The sequence below is a fragment of the Marmota flaviventris genome, chromosome 11, assembly GCF_047511675.1.
Source record: "Marmota flaviventris isolate mMarFla1 chromosome 11, mMarFla1.hap1, whole genome shotgun sequence".
Classification (NCBI taxonomy): Eukaryota; Metazoa; Chordata; class Mammalia; order Rodentia; family Sciuridae; genus Marmota; species Marmota flaviventris.
This window is the reverse complement of record NC_092508.1, coordinates 29,150,922-29,171,170: the sequence shown is the minus strand read 5'-3', so window position 1 is coordinate 29,171,170 and position 20,249 is coordinate 29,150,922.

Here is a 20,249-nt window from a genome sequence, read left to right as displayed (position 1 = left end):
CTGTAGTATGCTGATTTTAAGTCCTTTGGGGATAGACATAGGAGTGGGAAAGCTGGGTCAAATGGTTCCATTCCAAGGTTTTTTTTTAAATTTAAATATTTATTTTTTAGTTTTAGGTGGACACAATATCTTTATTTTATTTTTATGTGGTGCTGAGGATTGAACCTAGTGCCCTCACGCATGCCAGGCAAGCACACTAACACTTGAGCCACATCCCCAGTCCCTTTTCCATTCCAAGTTTTTAAAGGAATCTCCATACTGCTTACTAGAGAGGTTGCATCAATTTGCAGTCCCCACCAGCAATGTATGAATGTGCCTCCCCCCCCCCCCGAATATCCTCGCCAACACTATTGTTGTTTGTATGCTTGATGATTACCATTCTGACTGGCATGAGATGAAATCTTAGAGTAGTTTTGATTTGCATTTCTCTAGTTACTAGAGATGTTAAACATTTTTTCATATATTTGTTGATTGAATGTACGTCTTTTTCTGAGAAGTGTCTGTTTAACTCCTTAGCCCATTTATTGATTGGATTGTTTGGTTTTTTTTTTTTTTTTTTGGTGTTTTGTTTGTTTTTTTGGTGTTAAATTTTTTGAGTTCTTTATATATCTTTGGAGATTAGTACTCTATCTGACGTGCATGTGGTAAAAATTTGCTACCAAAATGTAGGCTCTCTGTTCACCTCATTGATTGTTTCTTTTGCTGAGAAGCTTTTTAGTTGAAATCCATCCCATTTATTGATTCTTTATTTTATTTCTTGGGCTTTAGGAGTCTTGTTAGGGAAGTCAGGGCCTAATCCAACATGATGAAGATTTGGGCCTATTTTTTCCTCTACTAGGCACAGGGTCTCTGGTTTAATTCCTAGGTCCTTGATCCATTTTGAGTTGAGTTTTGTGCATGGTGAAAGATAGGGGTTTAGTTTCATTTTGCTGCATATGGATTTCCAGTTTATGATATGTTTTATTTTTACAGATTAGCAATAATGTTCCCACTTTCATTTCTGATTTTTAAAATTTGAATATTCTATTTTTTCAATTAGTCCATTTAGCTAAAGATTTGTCAATTTAGAATTGTTGTTGTTGTTGTTGTTATTTTTGGTCCTGGGATTGAACCCAGGGCCTTGTGCATGCAAGTCAAGCACTCTACCAACTGAGCTATATCTCCAGCCCGGATTTTTTTTTTTTTTTTTTTTGACAAAGAACCAATATTTAACTTCTTAGATTGTTGCTATTATTTTTCTATTCCCATTTCATTTATCTCTGCTCAAATGTTTATTATTTTCTTCCTCTGCTAGTTCTTGTTTTAGATTGCTCTTTTTCTAATTCTTTAAATTATAAAGCTAAGCTGTTGATTTGAGAGCTTTTGTCTTATTTATTCATTTAAATTTATTTATTTATTTTTGGAAAGGAATGGAAATTATTCTATTCTTTTTTAAGAATATTTATTTTTTAGTTGTAGTTGGACACATACCTTTTTTTATTTACTTATTTTTATGTGATGCTGAGAATCGAACCTAGGACCTTGCACGTGCAAGGCAAGAGCTCAACTACAGAGTCACAGCCCCAGCCTAGAAATTATTTTATTCTTTTTTTTAAATAATATTTTATACCTTTATTTATTTATTTTCATGTGGTGCTGAGAACCGAACCCAGAGCCTTGCACATGCTAGGTGAGCACTCTACCACTGATGTACAACCCCAGCCCTTATCCTAATCTTGATCAGGGAAGATAACCTAGGATGGAACAATAACTGAACCAAAGGTCTATTTATGAAGATGGAATTCTTAGTTTTAAGCTGAAAAAAAGATGATAATCATATTTCAATGCCAAAAACTTGTTCAAGCAAAAAGGAGGCATCTACAGAGTCTGAGAGTAGAAAAAGATGAAACTGAAGTCACAATGAATAGGAGGCAGCACATAATTATAAAGAAACATTTCATTTACATATCAAAACCTGTAGTAAGTATTCAATGAGAGTCAATTTGGGGGCCAATATCACAATGAATTGTTCCTATTTCTCCTCCTATTGATGTGATTCCTCTGTCCATACAGAATAAAACTCTGATCATAAGTAGATTATTTTTTACTACTGCAGTAGTAAAAATAACTCAGATATTATGTATAAAGTAGATAGGTTAACAAAGATAATGTAAGAAACTCCTAAAGAGGGCTGGGGATATAGCTCAGTTGATAGAGTGCTTGCCTCACATGCACAAGACCCTGGATTCAATCCCTGGCATCACACACACACAAAAGAAGTAAACAGCTAGAGCTGGGCACCATGGCACATGCCTATAATCTCAGCAGCTCAGGAGGTTGAGGCAGGAGGATCATGTGTTCAAAGCGAGCCCCAGCAAAAGCAAGGCACTAAGCTACTCAGTAAGATCCTGCCTCTAAATAAAAGACAAAATAGGGCTGGGGATGTGGCTTAGTGGTTGAATGCCTCTGAGTTCAATTCCTGGTACCCTCCCTCCAAAAAAAGAAATATGTTAGAATTGTATCACTCATATATTCAGTACTTTTTGTTTTTTGCTACCAAGGATTGACTCCAGTCACACTCAACCACTGAGCCTCATCCCCAGCCCTTTTTTTTTTTTTTTTTTTCATTTTGAGACACAATCTTGCTAAGTTGCTTAGGGCCTCACTAAGTTGCTGTGGCTGGCTTTAAACTTGTAATCCTCCTGCCTCAGCCTCCTGAGCAGTGGGATTACAGGTGCTTATCAGAACTATCTTCTTTTTCTGTGCAAAAATCCCAATGGCATTGGAGTTGCTTCTTGAAGTGCACCTTCCTTCCTTCCTTTCTTCCTTTTTTTTTGGGGGGGGGGGATTGAACTCAGGGGCACTCAACTACTGAGCCACATTCCCAGCCCTATTTTGTATTTTATTTAGAGACATGATCTCACTGAGTTGCTGAGTGCCTTGCAGTTGCCAAGACTGGCTTTGAACTTGTGATCCTCCTGCCTCAGCCTCTGGAACTGCTGGGATTACAGGTGTGTGCCACTGTGCTGGCTGAAATGTACTTTTTTTTTCTTTTACTATTCTTCCATAAATACTTTAAAGAGTCATTGGACCACCCAGTCCACTCATAGGCAGCTGACACATTGTTTACTTCTGGAAATGGCTGCTGCCCCCACAGACTTTGGGAAATCAGCAAACCAGATCTTTAGTGAATAAATGTTGAAATTAGAATTATCTCTGATATTCAAAGATGATATGGAAGTCAGTCATGCTATTTCCAAGGTTACAGGCCAGTCTCTTCATTTTACCCAGCAACCAACAGGCTGACAGGAAATAAGAAAGGCAGGTCTGCTAGGTCACTGGTTCCATGTGCCCCACACTCTTTGAGGAAATAACCCCCAAACAGATCAGTGTCTCCGGAGTGAGAAGCATCTCTATTTTTTCATTGCAAGCATTTGCTATGGTTTGAATGTTCCCCAAGGTTTCATGTGTAGAAGTTTAATGTTCATTTTGAGATATTAAGAGGGTGGAAATTTAATCTGATTATGATATTTAGAAAGGAGCCTTTGGGAAGGTGTTAGATTTAGATAAGGTTATTGGAGGAATTCTGGTAGTTTTAAAAGAAGAGAGAGAGGGACAGAGCCAGAAGAACTCACCCTGTCTCTTGCCATGTGATGCCATGTGCCCTTTTAGGAGTCTGCTAAGAAGAAGATCATCTACCATGGTATACAACTAAAGGGGCGGGGGATGTCTTGCCAGAGTCTGCAGCATGGTGTTTGAACTTCAGCCTCCAAAACTGTGAGTTAAATATATCTTTTCTTCCTAAAGTTAGCCTTGCTCGGGTTTTCATAATATTAATGAAAAACAGATGAATACAACATTTATATTTCTCCTTAGCATTGTTTTCACTGTGTACAAGGGTCCAGTAAATTTTGTTATGTGGCATTTTCATGTTCTTCATGTTCATTTATCTCCAAATATTTTTCTAAAAAAAAAATTCATTTGTGATTTCTTCTTTCATCCATTGGTTGCTTTAGAGTGTGAGGTGGTTTGGATGTGAGATATCCCCCAAAAGCTCACGTGTGAGACAATGCGAGAAGGGTTAGAGGTGAAATGATTGGGTTATGAAAGCCTTCACCTAATCAGCGCATTAATTCGATGATAAGCATTAACTGGATGATAACTGAAGGCAGTTAGGGTGTGGCTGGAGGAGGTGGGTCATTAGGGGGTGTGCCTTCGGGTGTAGATTTTGTTCTTGGTGAGTGGAGTCTCTCTCTCTCTGCTTCTTGGTGCCATATCCTGAGCTGCTTTTCTCTGCTTGGCCCATTGTGATACTAGTTCTTCGCATGTCTGGCTCAGAGCAATAGAGTTGGCCACCTATGGACTGAGACCTCTGAAACCGTGGGCACCAACTTTTCCTCCTCTAATTGTTCTTGTCAGTTCTTTTGGTCACAGCAATGAAAAAGTTGGCTAAAAACAGAGTGTGTTGTTTCATTTCCATAAATTGTGAATTTTCTTTTTCCCTGTTATTGATTTTTAACTTTATCTCATTGTGATAGGAGAAAATAGTTTGTGTGATAGCAATGTTTTCTAATCTTTTGAGATGTAATTTGTGGCGAAAAATATGGTCTAATCTGGAAAATGTCCCATGGACACCTGAGAAAAATGTTTATTGTTGCTATGTATGTCTATCTTATAGTTATTTATTGTGTTGTTCATATTCCATTTCCTTATCTTCTATGTCCTTTTCTATTCATTATGGAGAATAGGGTATTAAAGTCTTCAATTGTTATTTTAGGCTTATCTATTGCTTGATTCAATTTTGACAATCTCCTGTCCCACCACCCCTTGCGCTTTATTATGGTACAATTGACAAATAAAAATTGTACATATTTATGGTGTAAAATATGATGATTATACATACACTCATGCACCACATTTTTTAACCCACTTATCTGTTAACAGAAACTTCAGTTGTCTCCATATCTTGGTTACTGTGAATAATGAATGCTGGAATGAGCATGGCATTGAAGGTATCTTTATAAGGTCAGTACTTCATTTCCTTTGCATATATACCCAGGAGTGGGATTGCCAGATCATATGGTAGTTCTATTTTTAATTTTTAAATTTTTTTTTTGTGGAATTGTCACACTATTTTTCTTAAGGCTACAGTGATTTACATTCCTAACAACTCTGTAGAAGGGTCCTGTTCTCTCCACATCCCTAAAAAACACTTATTATTTTTTTGTCTTTTTGATAATTTGCCATTTTAATAGGTATGAGATGATATGTCATTGTGGTTTTAATTTACATTTCCCTGATGGTTTATACCTGTTAATAATTTGTATGTCTTCTTTTGAGATATCTGTTCAAATGCCTTTTTTTTTTAAAATTGGGTTATTTGTTTTTTTGTTATTGAATTGAGTTCCTTATATAGTTTGGGTATTAATCTCTTATAGGATATATGATTTGCAGTTTATTTTCTTTCATTCTGCAAGTTGTTTCTTCATTCTGTTGATGTTATCACTTGCTGTGCAGAAGCTTTTAAACTGAAATGTAGTCCTGTTTGTTGCTTTTCCAATGAGTTTCTGAAACTCATTGCCCAGACTGAGGTTAAGAAGCTTTCCCTAGAAAAGTGGGGGTGAGTCTCCTAAAAATCAAAGGGAGATCAGTAGAAGAAAGGGAACAAGGGGAGGGAGGTGGGAAGGGAGGGGGAAGTGCTGGGGAGAGAAATTGGCCACATTAATATTGTTCTATTTTGTGTGTGTACAAATAGGTAACAACAAATCCCGTCAATATGTTCAACTATAATGCACCAATAAATATGAGGGGAAAGGAAGCTTTTCCCCTATGCTTTTTTTTTCTGATAGTTTTTCAGTTTCAGGTCTTATGTTTGAGCCTTTAAACACTGAATTGATTTTTGTATGTATTGTAAGACAAGGGTTAAATTTTATTCTTTTGCACATGGATATCCTGTTTGTTCCCCAACTGTTATTTATTGAAGATCATATCCCTTCCCTATTGTGTATTCTTGGCACCCTCACAAAGATCAGCTGACCATAAATATGTAGATTTATTTCTTTGTTCTCTAATCTGTTCCATTGGTCTATATGTCTGATTTTTTTTTTTTTTAGTTATTGTTGTTAGTACTGTGCTGTTTTGATTACTAGCCTTGTACCATATTTCAAAATCAGATGATATGGTACCTCTAACTTTTTTTCCTTAAGATTTCTTTGTCTATTTAGGTTCATTTGTGGTTCCATAAAAAATTTTACTATTACTTTTTTCCACATTTTTTTTGTGGAAAATTTCATTGGAATTTAATATTCTAACATTAAAACAATCAAATTTAATTTATACCAGTTTAATATTAATAACATACAAAAATCTGCTCCTTTTTGTCTCTGTTCTCATCCCTTTAGATGTTAATGTTACAAATTGATATCTTTATATGTTGTGTTACAAAAACATAAGTAATACTTTAGAAATTTTTAAAAAATATTTATTTCTTTTAGTTTTTTAGGTGGACATAATATCTTTATTTTATTTTTATGTGGTGCTGAGGATCGAACCCAGTGCCTCACACATGCCAGGCGAGTACGCTACCACTTGAGCCACATCCCCAGCACCTAAGTAATACTTTTTAAAATGCTTGACTATTAAATTATGTAGTAAAAAATGTGGATATAGTAAAAAAATGTGGAGTTACAAGCCAAAGTTATAATAAAATAGGTTTTATGCTAATAACTTTGCAGTGTGTTAGTTTCTTAAATCATGTAGAAAACAAAATGTGGAATTATAAAGCACTTTGTGAATGTGAAGAGATAGCCTATAGAATGGGAGAAAATCTTTGCCACCTGCAACCTCAGATAGAGCATTAATCTTAAGGATATATAAAGAACTCAAAAAACTTAACACCAAAAAAGAAAAAAAAAAGAAAAGAAAAGAAACAAAACGAAAAAATAATCCAATCAATAAATGGGCAAAGGAATTGAACAGGCATTTCACAGAAAAAATATGGTCAACGAATATATGGAACAATGTTCAACATCTCTAGCAATACAAAGAGATGCAAATCAAAACTACACTGAGATTCATCTCACTCCCGTTAGAATGGTAATCATCACGAATACAAGCAGCAATAAGTGTTGGCAAGGATGTGGGGGAAAAGGCACACTCATACATTATTGGTGGAACTGCAAATTGGTGCAACCACTATGGAAAGCAGTATGGAGATCCCTAAGAAGACTTGGAATGGAACCACCATTTGACCCAGTCATCCCACTCCTCGGTATATAACCAAAGGATTTAAAATCAGCATACTATAGTGACACATCTATATCAATTCACAATAGCTAAACTATGGAATCAACCTAGGTGTCTTTTAACAGGGTATCTGCTCCTGTTCTGGAAACTTCCTGGGAAGTTATACTCTATGTATATATAAAATGTCAAAATACATTCTACTGTCATGTATAATTAAAAAGAACAAATAAAAAATTAAAAATAAACCACTTTTGCAATAGTATTTTAGCTTTTGTTTAGTAACAGCTTTTATAATTGCCTATGTATTTATCTTATCTGTGATTTTCATTTCTTCACTTTTTATGGCTTTGAGTTACCATCTAGTGGCCTTTCCTTTCATCCTGCAGGACTCCCTTGAGCATTTCTTACAGGACAGATGTTGTGATAATGAACTCCACCAACTTTGTTTGTCTGGGGTTATCTTAAATTCTCCATTTTTTGAAGGACAGTTTTTCCAGATATAAGATTCTTGCTTCATATTTTTTTGTTTATTAAATTTTTTTGTAGCACTTTGAATATACCCCACCCACTGCTTTCTAGACTCCAAAGATTCTTATAGGAAATCTGCTGATAATCTTATTGGGTATCACTTGTATGTAATGAGTTGCTTCTGTTTCTGCTTTCAAAATTCTTTGTTTATGGCTTTCAACAGGTTGACTAGAATGTATCTCTCTATTAGTCAGCTTTTTGTTGCTGTGTCAAAATGCATAAGAAAATCAACTTAAAGGAGAAAGTATTTATTTTGACTCACTGTTTTAGGAGTTTCAGTTTAGGGTCACTTGACTTCATTGTTTCTGGGCTTGTGATGAGGGAGAGCACCATAGTAGGGACGTGTGGTGGAGTAAAGCTGCTCATATTATGGTGGCTGAAAGAGAGAGAGGTGGGTGGGGGGGAGAGAGAGAGAGGCAGGGAAGGGTAGGGCCAGGGACAAAATATAGCATTTAAGAGCATTCCCCCAGTGACCTACTTATTCCAACCAGCCCCACCTCATAAAGGTTACACTACCATCCAATAGCCCACTACACTATTAATCCATCAGTGGATTGATTAGTTCATCCATGAGGCTAGAGTTCTCATGATTCAATTACCCTCTAAAGACCCCACCATTAAATACTGCTGCATTGGAGAGACTTAATTTTCAACACAGGAGCTTCTGGGGGACATTTCAGATCCACACAGTAGCAATCTCCACATTGGCCTTTTTGAGTTCACCCTTTTTGGAATTAATTGAGCTTTTTGGATGCTTACATGCATGTCTTTTGTCACTTAGGAAGTTTTGGGCCATTATTCTAATAATCTTTTCTTCTATGACTCATACAATGACTCATAATATGTTGATTTTATTTTCTTATTATGTCAATTTCCATTTTATTTCTACTAAAAACAGTAGAAGTGCTCAGCTTGATTGTATTTCAGCCTAGAATGAATTTCTCCTGTTGTATCATCCAGACTTTGTTGACTGTTAAGTTTTCTTTAGTGTTACTTCTTTCTATTCCTCAGTCAATAATTTCCCTTGTTCTATATTCAAGTTTGTTGATTCTTCCTCTCATCTGCTCAAATCTGCATTTGAATCTCTTTAGTGAATTTTTTTTTTCATTTTAGTTATTATATTTGTCAATTCCAGAATTTCTTTTTGGTTTGCTTTTAAGTTTTCTATCTCTTTACTGATATTTTAATTTTTTAATATTTATTTTTTTTAGTTGTAGTGGATACAATACTTTTATTCTATTTATTTATTTTTATGTGGTGCTGAGGATTGAACCCAGGGCCTTGCATGTGCTAGGCAAGTGCTCTACTGCTTAGCCACAACCCCAGCCGCTGATATTTTCATTTTGTTCATTGATTTTCTTCTTGTCTTTCTCTATGTCTTCCTTTAGTTTTTTTGAGTGTCATTAAGATAGTTGTTTTAAAGTCTTTGTCAAGTAGATCTGCCATCAGGTCTTTTTCAGGGATAGTTTTTGTTTATTTATTTATTTTCCTTTGAAGGGGCCATACTTGCCTGTTTCTTTGTATGCTTTGTGATTTTCTGTGTAACACTGACATTTTAGTCTAATAATATGGTAGTTGTGGAAATCAGATTCTTCCCCAGGGTTTGACGTTTATTGTTTTTCACATATTTGTTGTAGGTTGTATCTGTGTCAAGGATCAGCCTGAGGTATGAACTTAATTGTCTTCTCAGATCAGGTTCTGAGTCTGGGCCTTTCCCTGAGCACATGCAGTGATTTTCTGATTTCCTTTATATATGTAGCTGCTATTGAATGTCCCAGTCTGCATTATCTAGTTCCCAAAAGGGGGGGGGAAGAGAGAGAGAGAGAGAGAGAGAGAGAGAGAGAGAGAGAGAGAGAGAGACACTACCACATTACCATTAAATCTTCACTTAGTCACTTAGTCTTGGGGGCGGGCTTGCAACAACAGTCACCTGCCTCTTTCTTTGCACCTCTGTGGTCACAAGCACCCATAAGCAATTAGAGCAAAGATCCTTGGTATTTGGAGGATGGGGTTCTTGCTTTATGGTGATGTAGGGTAGAAAGAGTGTATATAAATTTAAGTTGCTATTTGATTCTCTTCTTACTTGGGAGAAGGTCAACTTGGCTAGCCCCATGGCTCATGGGACTAAGAGATGGAGTAGGGTCTGCCAACCTAATTCTGTGTTAAATCTAAATTCTGAGAAGTGACTAAAGCTGATGAAAGTTGTGCAGGAGTGCTGAGATCCAAGAAGTTGTAAGGTAAGGTCTGGGTCAGCTGAAGGAGCGAGACACAGCTGGGACAGTCACAGTTTGAAACAGGAGTCATGGCTTCTGTGATCTCACCTGCTCTGGGTAGCAGTCAGAAGCTTTGACTAGGCTGAGAGCTACGAGTATTTTAAGGGTGAAGTAGGACTGTACCAGCCACTCAGTTATTCTCTTCCAAAGCTGCTTGGGCTATCAGCTTCCTTTGCTCTATCTCCATGCCTTTGCTGAATTGTACCCAGAAAGTCAGGTTGTTGCAATCAGGCTAGCTGTTGGAATGGAAAGTGGCCCCACCAGTGTGTTCTTAATCAACCTCACCAATCTGACAGCATGTTCCCAACCAACTCCCCATTTTCTTGATGGTTGAACTACTTCCATGGGCAATCAGAAATTCTGAGTTATTCCCATAGTGAAAGACCTTCAATATTATTTGGTCAACTTTCAGGAGAAGCGAGACTGAAGAAAGGCCACTGCCTTGATTCTGGGTATCCACATACAACTGTCTTTAGCATAGAAATCCTGGGAGTTTGCTGGTTTTCTCCTAGAAACACAGCTGCAGTCCCTGTACCCTTGATTCTGAATGTTGTACTTAGAGCAGAGCCACCTGTCTCTATATCTGTATTTTCTTCCCAAAGAGCTGAGTGATTGCCTAGAACAGCTGTGGGTATTTGTGTTTTATTTTTGAAAGCCCTAAGCAACTGAAATGCAAAGCCGATTATGTCATTGAGTCCTTTAATATGTATGAACAGGAAAGCAGAAAATGGAGTTAGCCATAGCAAATAAAGGTTTATACAGAAGAAGAAACACTGAATTTCACTAGGGAATCAATGAACAAAGAAGCAAAATGTTTGCATTGGTGGGGGGGATGATTTTTATTTTGTTTATATTCATTCAGATAAACTATCTTTAAACAGAGTCTCTTTAAAGACTGTGAATTCTGAATTTATCATCACAGGATGGAAAACAAGAGTGGTGGAAGGCATGCTACATACGTCTAGCAAAGCAGTGAGGTTTTTATGTACAGCAATCCGTACACTTTTGTTTGTTCTTTGGACTGTTTAAAATAAGCCCTCCCCTTTTTAAAAAACCTATGGACTTTAAATGTTAGTGGAAAGTTCAGCGTGTACTCTGAAAACTTATTTGTAGCATCAAAGCCTTAAGTCAAGAATCTAGACAGCTAGAGCCAGGTTTTTGGCACCTATGTCAAATGCCAGAGGATCTTTGGCCACTCACTCTCATTTAAGAGTCCTCAGGTCAGTGTAAGTGAGAAGAGAGTCTAATTTATTATTGTGTAGCACCTTATTTGGAATTTCAGTCTCCTAGATTTTTGAGGACTACATTTTAGTGGTAGTGGTGAGTGGGTGGTGTGACATTTTGGTAAGTGGAATTTCCAATCTTACTATGAAGAATTATGGAATCCCACTTGTGGAATTCCTACCTTTAAAAATTGTCACAGAGCTTAGGACATTTGTCTTCTTTTTCTCCTTATTTTATTTCTTGTTTTAAGGTAAATCCAATTTATCTCAGTATAATTTTTCTTCTTCATTATGAAAATGGTACATAATGTTATTTTTTTTAAAACTTTGGAAAATACAGAAAAACTAAAACTTAGAAAAATATTATACTCAAGGGCAATATTGTTAGTATTCCCTTAGTCTTGGCCCAAGTTTGTTTTTGTTTTTGTTTTGTTCCATAATGAGATCCTATTGTATGGATAGTTTCATTTCTTTAAAAAAATTATACTTCTTAGATTTTTCCCAATATTATTAAGAATTCTATAATTTTTTTCTTCTTATTTTACATCTTCTCTTCCTTTTTTTGCTTTACTTTTAAAGATCTTGATTTCCTTCCTTCTTTCCTTCATCAAAATGTCATTAAGAAATCTTCTGCTTTGGGACAAGATAGAGCAATAGGAATTAGGTTTTCCCAGTAGCCTATAAGGAGATGGAAGTGTTCCAGGAGGCCATGGCAGGCTGAGTTCACTCACAGGACCAAAGAAGAGGTCTGCACAGAAAGAAGCCCTGAGGATCTGAAGAGCATCCCCTTTAATTCTCATCGGAAGTATTGCACAGCACATGCATGTGAGGAAACTACTCAGGTTTGGGGAAAGAACTACCCAAAAGGACCAGAAGGAAAAAGCATGAGGGTTTGTAAAGGGTTTGGAAGAGTTTGTATCTCGCCATTTAAAGTGTAGAGACTCATGGTTTGTGGATATCTCGTAGTGTACTCAGGATGATATCTTAGCAGTGGGATGACATCTGTCGGAGGATAAAATCTGCTCAGGTCCTGAATAAAACGACCATAAAAACAGTCCTTAAAAGGGCCAAACTGTTTCCAAGTAACTTCACTCCAAGAAGAAAGCTTAAGAATCATTGTAGAAATTCAGAAGAAACCTAGCATTTGCAACGTAAAATTAATCATGTTTGCAATACAATAAAAAAGCCAGATATGCACAGAAGCAGGAAAATATCAGTCATAATGAAAAAAAAGCAATTGGAAGACTTAGAAACAATATAAATTACAGAATTAGTAGACAAGGCATTAAAACAGATATCATAATTTTATTTCTTATATTAAAGAAGGTAAATGAGTATGTTAAATCACTTTGAAGCATAAGTATGTTAAATCACTTTGTCCCATTATCCCAGATGAAACCCCTATGAAAACTTAAATATATAATATATAATATAATTGTAATAATAATAACAAATAATTGTAATAATAATAAAACAATTATGTAGTAATATAATTATATTAATTAAATAATAACATGTAAGCTCTAGATTATGATTTCCAATATATTTAATTTAATTAAAATATTTAATTGAAATATTTGAATTGAAAACTTGAAACTTAATGTGTCAAAGAGAGATGTGAAAGATTTTTTTATAAATGAAAGTAAAACTTCTAAGCCAGGTGCAGTGGCACATGCCTGTAATCCCAGTGGCTTGGGAGGCTGAGGCAGGAGGATCATGAGTTCAAAACCAGTCTCAGAAATTTAGCTAGGCAATTAGGGTCTCACTGAGTTGTGAGGGCTGGGGATGTGGCTCATTGGTGAAGCACCCCTGGGTTCAATCCCCAGTACCAAAAAAAAACCCCCAAAAACAAAACAAAACCCTCAAAACTTCTAGAGATGAAGAACACAACGAATAAATGAAATAAAATATACTGGATGGAATTAACAGCTGATTTAGTCACTATAGAAGGAAAGATTATGAACTTAATAGCAATATAAATTATTCAAAATGAAATAAAGAAAAAAGATGGAAATAAAGTGAAAACAATCTGCAGAAGCTTTGAAGATTGGGCAGCCTTATGATGAGAGTTCCCAAGATATTGTTAAAAAATATAATGACTAAAACTTTTCCAAATTTGGTAAAAACTCTTGACACACAGATTAAGAAGTCTGATAAACTCCAAATATAGGGAACATAAAGAAAAATTTTCTAAGACGTATTAATCAAATTGCTTAAAGCCAGTGAAAAAGAGAAACATAAAAGTGGCCTGAGAAAAGAAAGAAACGGGGGGAAAAATAACAAAGATAAGAATTATCACAGACTTTTGACTGGAAGTAAGACAGTGGAAAATCATTTTTAAAGTATTTAAAAAATAAAACCAACACCCCATCAACTAGTATTTCATGACCAGCAAACGTATCTTTCATAAACAGAGGTATATTGAACATACAATTATCATGACATAGTAATTCCATGAAAGAAAAATGAAAATGTATTCACACAGAATTTCCATAAATGTTCATGGCAGCATTGTCCATAATTAAAAACTAAAAGCAACCCAAATGTTTATAAACTAACGAATATGTAAGTAGAACGTTACATACCAATACAATAAAAAATTATTTGAATATTGCAAATAAATGAAGTACTGATACAAGCTACAATATGGATGCATCCTGAAAACATCATGTTAAGTAACAGAAGGCAGTGAAAAGGGATTGCACATTTTATGATTCCAGTTATGTGAACTGTCTGCAATAGGCAAATCTTTAATGACAAAAAGTAGATTAATAGTTGCTGAGGGCTTAGGGTAAGGAGGGGACGAAATGGGAAGTGACAAATGGGTTTGGGAATTCTTTTGGGGAGGAGAGAAACGTGGCAATAGTTGCATAATGCTGTGAATATACTAAAAACATTGAAACATATCTTTAAAGAGTGAATTTTATGGAATTAGGATTATTTATCAATGAAAAATAATTTTAAAAATTTATGATAAAGCAAAGGTCAAAGACATTTTCTAAAACTGAAAGATTAATTAGGAAATATTAGCAGAAGGAAATATTAGCAGAAAACTTCAAGCAGAAGGGAAATGATACCAAAAGGAAATCTGGATCTATACAAAGGAATGAAAAGCACAGTAGTGTTAGATATGTGATCAAATGTAAATATCCTCTTCTCTTATCTGAAAATTTCTTAAAAATATTATTGACCATTTAAAACAAAAATAATAATGTGTGGCGAACTTTATAATATGTGTAGGAGTAAAATGTATGACAACAATAATACAAGGATGGGGAAAATAGAAGTATATGGTTGTCGGGTTTTAATATTGTACATGAAGTGGTATAAAAGATGGACTGCAATAAATTAAATATGTATAATTTGAACCCCAAAGTAATCATGATACAAACAATAAAAGGAGCCAAAGCTAGAAAGCTGACAAAGGATCTATAACAGAATCATAATTAGTTCAAAAGAAGGAAGTTAAAAGGAAGAAAGGGATAAAGAGAATAGATGAATAACAGCAAGATGGTAGATACAAACACAACCATATCAATAATTACATTAAGTGTAAATGTTCCGAACTCCTCAATGAAATGCAGGCAGATTGGATTGATTAAAAAAAAAAAAAAAAAAAAAAGCAAGACCCAGCTCTATGCTGCTTAGAAGAAACTGACTTTCAATACAAAGACATCAATGGTTTCATGACAGTTTCTTCATGGGTGGACATGGAGAGGCGGAACTGCATCTCCTGTAATTCCCTTTCATGTTTATTTCAGATTATGTTGGACTGTAAGAGAGGGCTGTTTGGAGGGAAGAAGTGAAATAGGAGTCATTTTATAGCTCATACATACAGCATCTACTGACTCACCTCATTGTCCTGGGGCATTGGCCATACCTGCAACTGCTCTACCTTCTCTTGAATCATTCAGTTTCTCTGATTCTTTAGGCAACTCCACAATAAAGAACCTACCTTCTGTAAGACATCCACACCATCAAGAAATTTCAGAAATAAGTAAAAAAAAAGCACAAAATATACACAAAGTAAGCAGGAGAAAAGAAGTAATAAGAAATCAATGAAATAGAAATAAGCAAATGATAGAGAAAAATCAGTGAAACCAAAAGCAGGTTCTTCTCATAGATAAAATAAATAAACCTTCATCCAGGAAGATCAGGAAAAGAATAGAGAGGACACAGATTACTCAAAGCATGACTGAAGTGATAACACTTTAGGTTCTACAGAGAATAAAAGCATGATAAAAATATTTTGAATAGCTTTATGCCAATAAATTCAACTTAGATAAAATAGACACATTCCTTGAATGATCCAAACTACTGAAACTCACTCAATAAGAGATAGAAGAAATAGATACACAGAATAGCCAGATATCTACTAAACGAATTTAAACTTGTGATAGGAAAGCCTTCCTATTAAGATACTTCAGGCTCAGGTACTTCACTGTTCAAGTCTACCAAGCATTTAAGGAAAAAAATAATACCAATTTTTCATGACTCTTCCAGAAAACTGAGGAGGAGGGAATACTTCACAATTTATTCTGAGGCCTACATTACTCTGAAATAAAAATCAAAGACATTTTAAGAAAAGAAAACTTTAGACAAACATGTGTCATGAATACAGATGCATTCTTAAAATTTTATTAAATTGAATTCAATAATATGAAAAGAAAATATATGATAACTTAGTGGGATAAATGTTGCAAGTTTGGCTGAATGATTAAAAAAATTTCATGTTATTTACCTGTCAAACTGTAGATCACTTCAATTCTATTTATATTTCAATTTATACTGAGATAAATTAAAAATTCACCTAAATGAAGATATATACTCTGTGGTTAAGTTTAAAAACTTAGTGTTCTCCAGCAGCTTAGGAGGCTGAGGCAGCAGAATCTCAAGTCCAAAGCCAGCCTCAACAACTTAGTGAGGCCCTCAGCAACTTAGTGAGACCCTGTCTCAAAATAAAAATAAATAAATTAATTAAAAGGAATGTGTCTCAGTGGCTAGATGCCCCTGGTTTAAATCCCTGTACCAATATATATATATTTATAAATAAATATATGTGTGTATATGAATAAACATATATGTATTATATATACATATGAAATCAGAACAGTATGGCATCAGCATAAAATTGGAAGATGTGGCCAATTGGTTTTTTTTTTTTTTTAATTTTTTTTATTTTTTATTGTTGGCTGTTCAAAACATTACATAGTTCTTGATATATCATATTTCACAATTTGATTCAAGTGGGTTATGAGCTCCCATTTTTACCCCATATACAGATTGCAGAATCACATCAGTTACACATCCATTGATTTACATATTGCCATACTAGTGTCTGTTGTATTCTGCTGTCTTTCCTATCCTCTACTATCCCCCCTCCCCTCCCCTCCCCTCCCCTCCCCTCCCCTCCCCTCTTCTCTCTCTGCCCCCTTTACTGACATTCGTTTGTCCCCCTTGTATTATTTTTCCCCTTCCCCTCACTTCCTCTTGTATGTACTTTTGTATACCTCTGAGGGTCTCCTTCCATTTCCATGCATTTTCCCTTCTCTCTCCCTTTCCCTCCCACCTCTCATCCCTGTTTAATGTTAATCTTCTTCTCATGCTCTTCGACCCTACTCTGTTCTTAGCTACTCTCCTTATATCAAAGAAGACATTTGACATTTGTTTTTTAGGGATTGGCTAGCTTCACTTAGCATAATCTGCTCTAATGCCATCCATTTCCCTGTAAATTCTATGATTTTGTCATTTTTTAATGCAGAGTAATACTCCATTGTGTATAAATGCCACATTTTTTTTATCCATTCATCCATTGAAGGGCATCTAGGTTGGTTCCACAGTCTAGCTATTGTGAATTGTGCTGCTATGAACATCGATGTAGCAGTGTCCCTGTAGCATGCTCTTTTTAGGTCTTTAGGGAATAGACCGAGAAGGGGAATAGCTGGGTCAAATGGTGGCTCCATTCCCAGCTTTCCAAGAAATCTCCATACTGCTTTCCAAATTGGCTGCACCAATTTGCAGTCCCACCAGCAATGTACAAGTGTACCCTTTCCCCCACATCCTCGCCAGCACTTGTTGTTGTTTGACTTCATAATGGCTGCCAATCTAACTGGAGTGAGATGGTATCTTAGGGTGGTTTTGATTTGCATTTCTCTGACTGCTAGAGATGGTGAGCATTTTTTCATGTACTTGTTGATTGACTGTATGTCCTCCTCTGAGAAGTGTCTGTTCAGGTCCTTGGCCCATTTGTTGATTGGGTTGTTTGTTCTCTTATTGTCTAATTTTTTGAGCTCTTTGTATACTCTGGATATTAGGGCTCTATCTGAAGTGTGAGGAGTAAAGATTTGTTCCCAGGATGTAGGCTCTCTATTTACCTCTCTTATTGTATCTTTTGCTGAGAAAAAACTTTTTAGTTTGAGTAAGTCCCATTTGTTGATTCTAGTTATTAACTTTTGTGCTATGGGTGTCCTATTGAGGAATTTGGAGCCCGACCCCACCGACTGTAGATCGTAGCCAACTTTTTCTTCTATCAGACGGCGCGTCTCTGATTTGATATCAAGCTCCTTGATCCATTTTGAATTAACTTTTGTGCATGGCGAGAGAAAGGGATTCAGTTTCATTTTGTTGCATATGGATTTCCAGTTTTCCCAGCACCATTTGTTGAAGATGCTATCCTTCCTCCATTGCATGCTTTTAGACCCTTTATCAAATATAAGATAGTTGTAGTTTTGTGGATTGGTTTCTGTGTCCTCTATTCTGTACCATTGGTCCACCCGCCTGTTTTGGTACCAGTACCATGCTGTTTTTGTTACTATTGCTCTGTAATATAGTTTGAAGTCTGGTATCGCTATACCACCTGATTCACACTTCCTGCTTAGCATTGTTTTTGCTATTCTGGGTCTTTTATTTTTCCATATGAATTTCATGATTGCTTTCTCTATTTCTACAAGAAATGCCGTTGGGATTTTGATTGGCATTGCATTAAACCTATAGAGAACTTTTGGTAATATCGCCATTTTGATGATGTTAGTTCTGCCTATCCATGAACAGGGTATATTTTTCCATCTTCTAAGATCTTCTTCTATTTCTCTCTTTAGGGTTCTGTAGTTTTCATTGTATAAGTCTTTCACCTCTTTTGTTAGGTTGATTCCCAAGTATTTTATTTTTTTTGAAGATATTGTGAATGGAGTGGTTGTCCTCATTTCCATTTCAGAGGATTTGTCGCTGATATACAGGAATGCCTTTGATTTATGCGTGTTGATTTTATATCCTGCCACTTTGCTGAATTCATTTATTAGCTCTAATAGTTTCTTTGTAGAGCCTTTTGGGTCTGCTAGGTATAGAATCATGTCATCTGCAAATAGTGATAATTTAAGTTCTTCTTTTCCTATTTTGATGCCTTTAATTTCTTTCGTCTGTCTAATTGCTCTGGCCAGTGTTTCGAGAACTATGTTGAACAGAAGTGGTGAGAGAGGGCATCCCTGTCTTGTTCCAGATTTTAGAGGGAATGCCTTCAATTTTTCTCCATTCAGAATGATGCTAGCCTGAGGCTTAGCATAGATTGCTTTTACAATATTGAGGTATGTTCCTGTTATCCCTAGTTTTTCTAGAGTTTTGAACATAAAGGGATGCTGTACTTTGTCGAATGCTTTTTCCGCATCTATCGAGATGATCATATGGTTCTTATTTTTAAGTCTATTGATGTGGTGAATAACATTTATTGATTTCCTTATATTGAACCAGCCTTGCATCCCAGGGATGAATCCTACTTGATCATGGTGCACAATTTTTTTGATGTGCCTTTGTATCCGAGTGGCCAGAATTTTATTGAGGATTTTTGCATCTAGGTTCATTAGAGATATTGGTCTGTAGTTTTCTTTCTTTGAAGTGTCTTTGTCTGGTTTAGGTATCAGGGTGATGTTGGCCTCGTAGAATGAATTTGGAAGTTCTCCCTCTTTTTCTATTTCCCGAAGTAGCTTGAAAAGTATTGGTATTAGTTCCTCTTTAAAGGTTTTGTAAAACTCTGCTGTATACCCATCCGGTCCTGGGCTTTTCTTAGTTGGTAGTCCTTTGATGGTTTCTTCTATTTCCTCAATTGATATTGGTCTGTTTAGGTTGTCTATATCCTCCTGACTCAATCTGGGCAGATCATATGACTTAAGAAATTTATCTATGCCTTCACTATCTTCTAATTTATTGGAGTATAAGGATTCAAAATAATTTTTGATTATCTTCTGTATTTCTGAAGTGTCTGTTGTGATATTGCCTCTTTCATCCCGTATGTTAGTGATTTGAGTTCTCTCTCTTCTTCTCTTCGCTAGCATGGCTAAGGGTCTGTCGATTTTGTTTATTTTTTCAAAGAACCAACTTTTAGTTTTGTCAATTTTTTCAATTGTTTCTTTTGTTTCGATTTCATTGATTTCAGCTCTGATTTTAATTATTTCTTGCCTTCTACTTCTTTTGCTGTTGTTTTGCTCTTCTTTTTCTAGGATTTTGAGATGAAGTATGAGATCATTTATTTGTTGGTTTTTTCTTTTTTTAAGGAATGAACTCCAAGCAATGAATTTTCCTCTTAGAACTGCTTTCAATGTGTCCCATAGATTCCGATATGTTGTGTCTGTGTTTTCATTAATCTCTAAGAATTTTTTAATTTCCTCCTTGATGTCTTCTATAACCCATTGATCATTCAGTAACCTATTGTTCATTCTCCAAGTGATATATTCTTTTTCCTTCCTTCTTTTATCGTTGATTTTCAGTTCCATTCCATTATGATCAGATAGGATGCATGGTATTATCTCTACTCCTTTGTATTGTCTAAGAGTTTCCCTGTGACATAATATATGATCTATTTTTGAGAAGGATCCATGTGCTGCTGAGAAAAAAGTGTAACTGTTTGATGTTGGGTGGTATATTCTATATATGTCAATTAAGTCTAGGTTATTAATTGTGTTATTGAGTTCTATGGTTTCCTTATTCAACTTTTGTTTGGAAGATCTGTCCA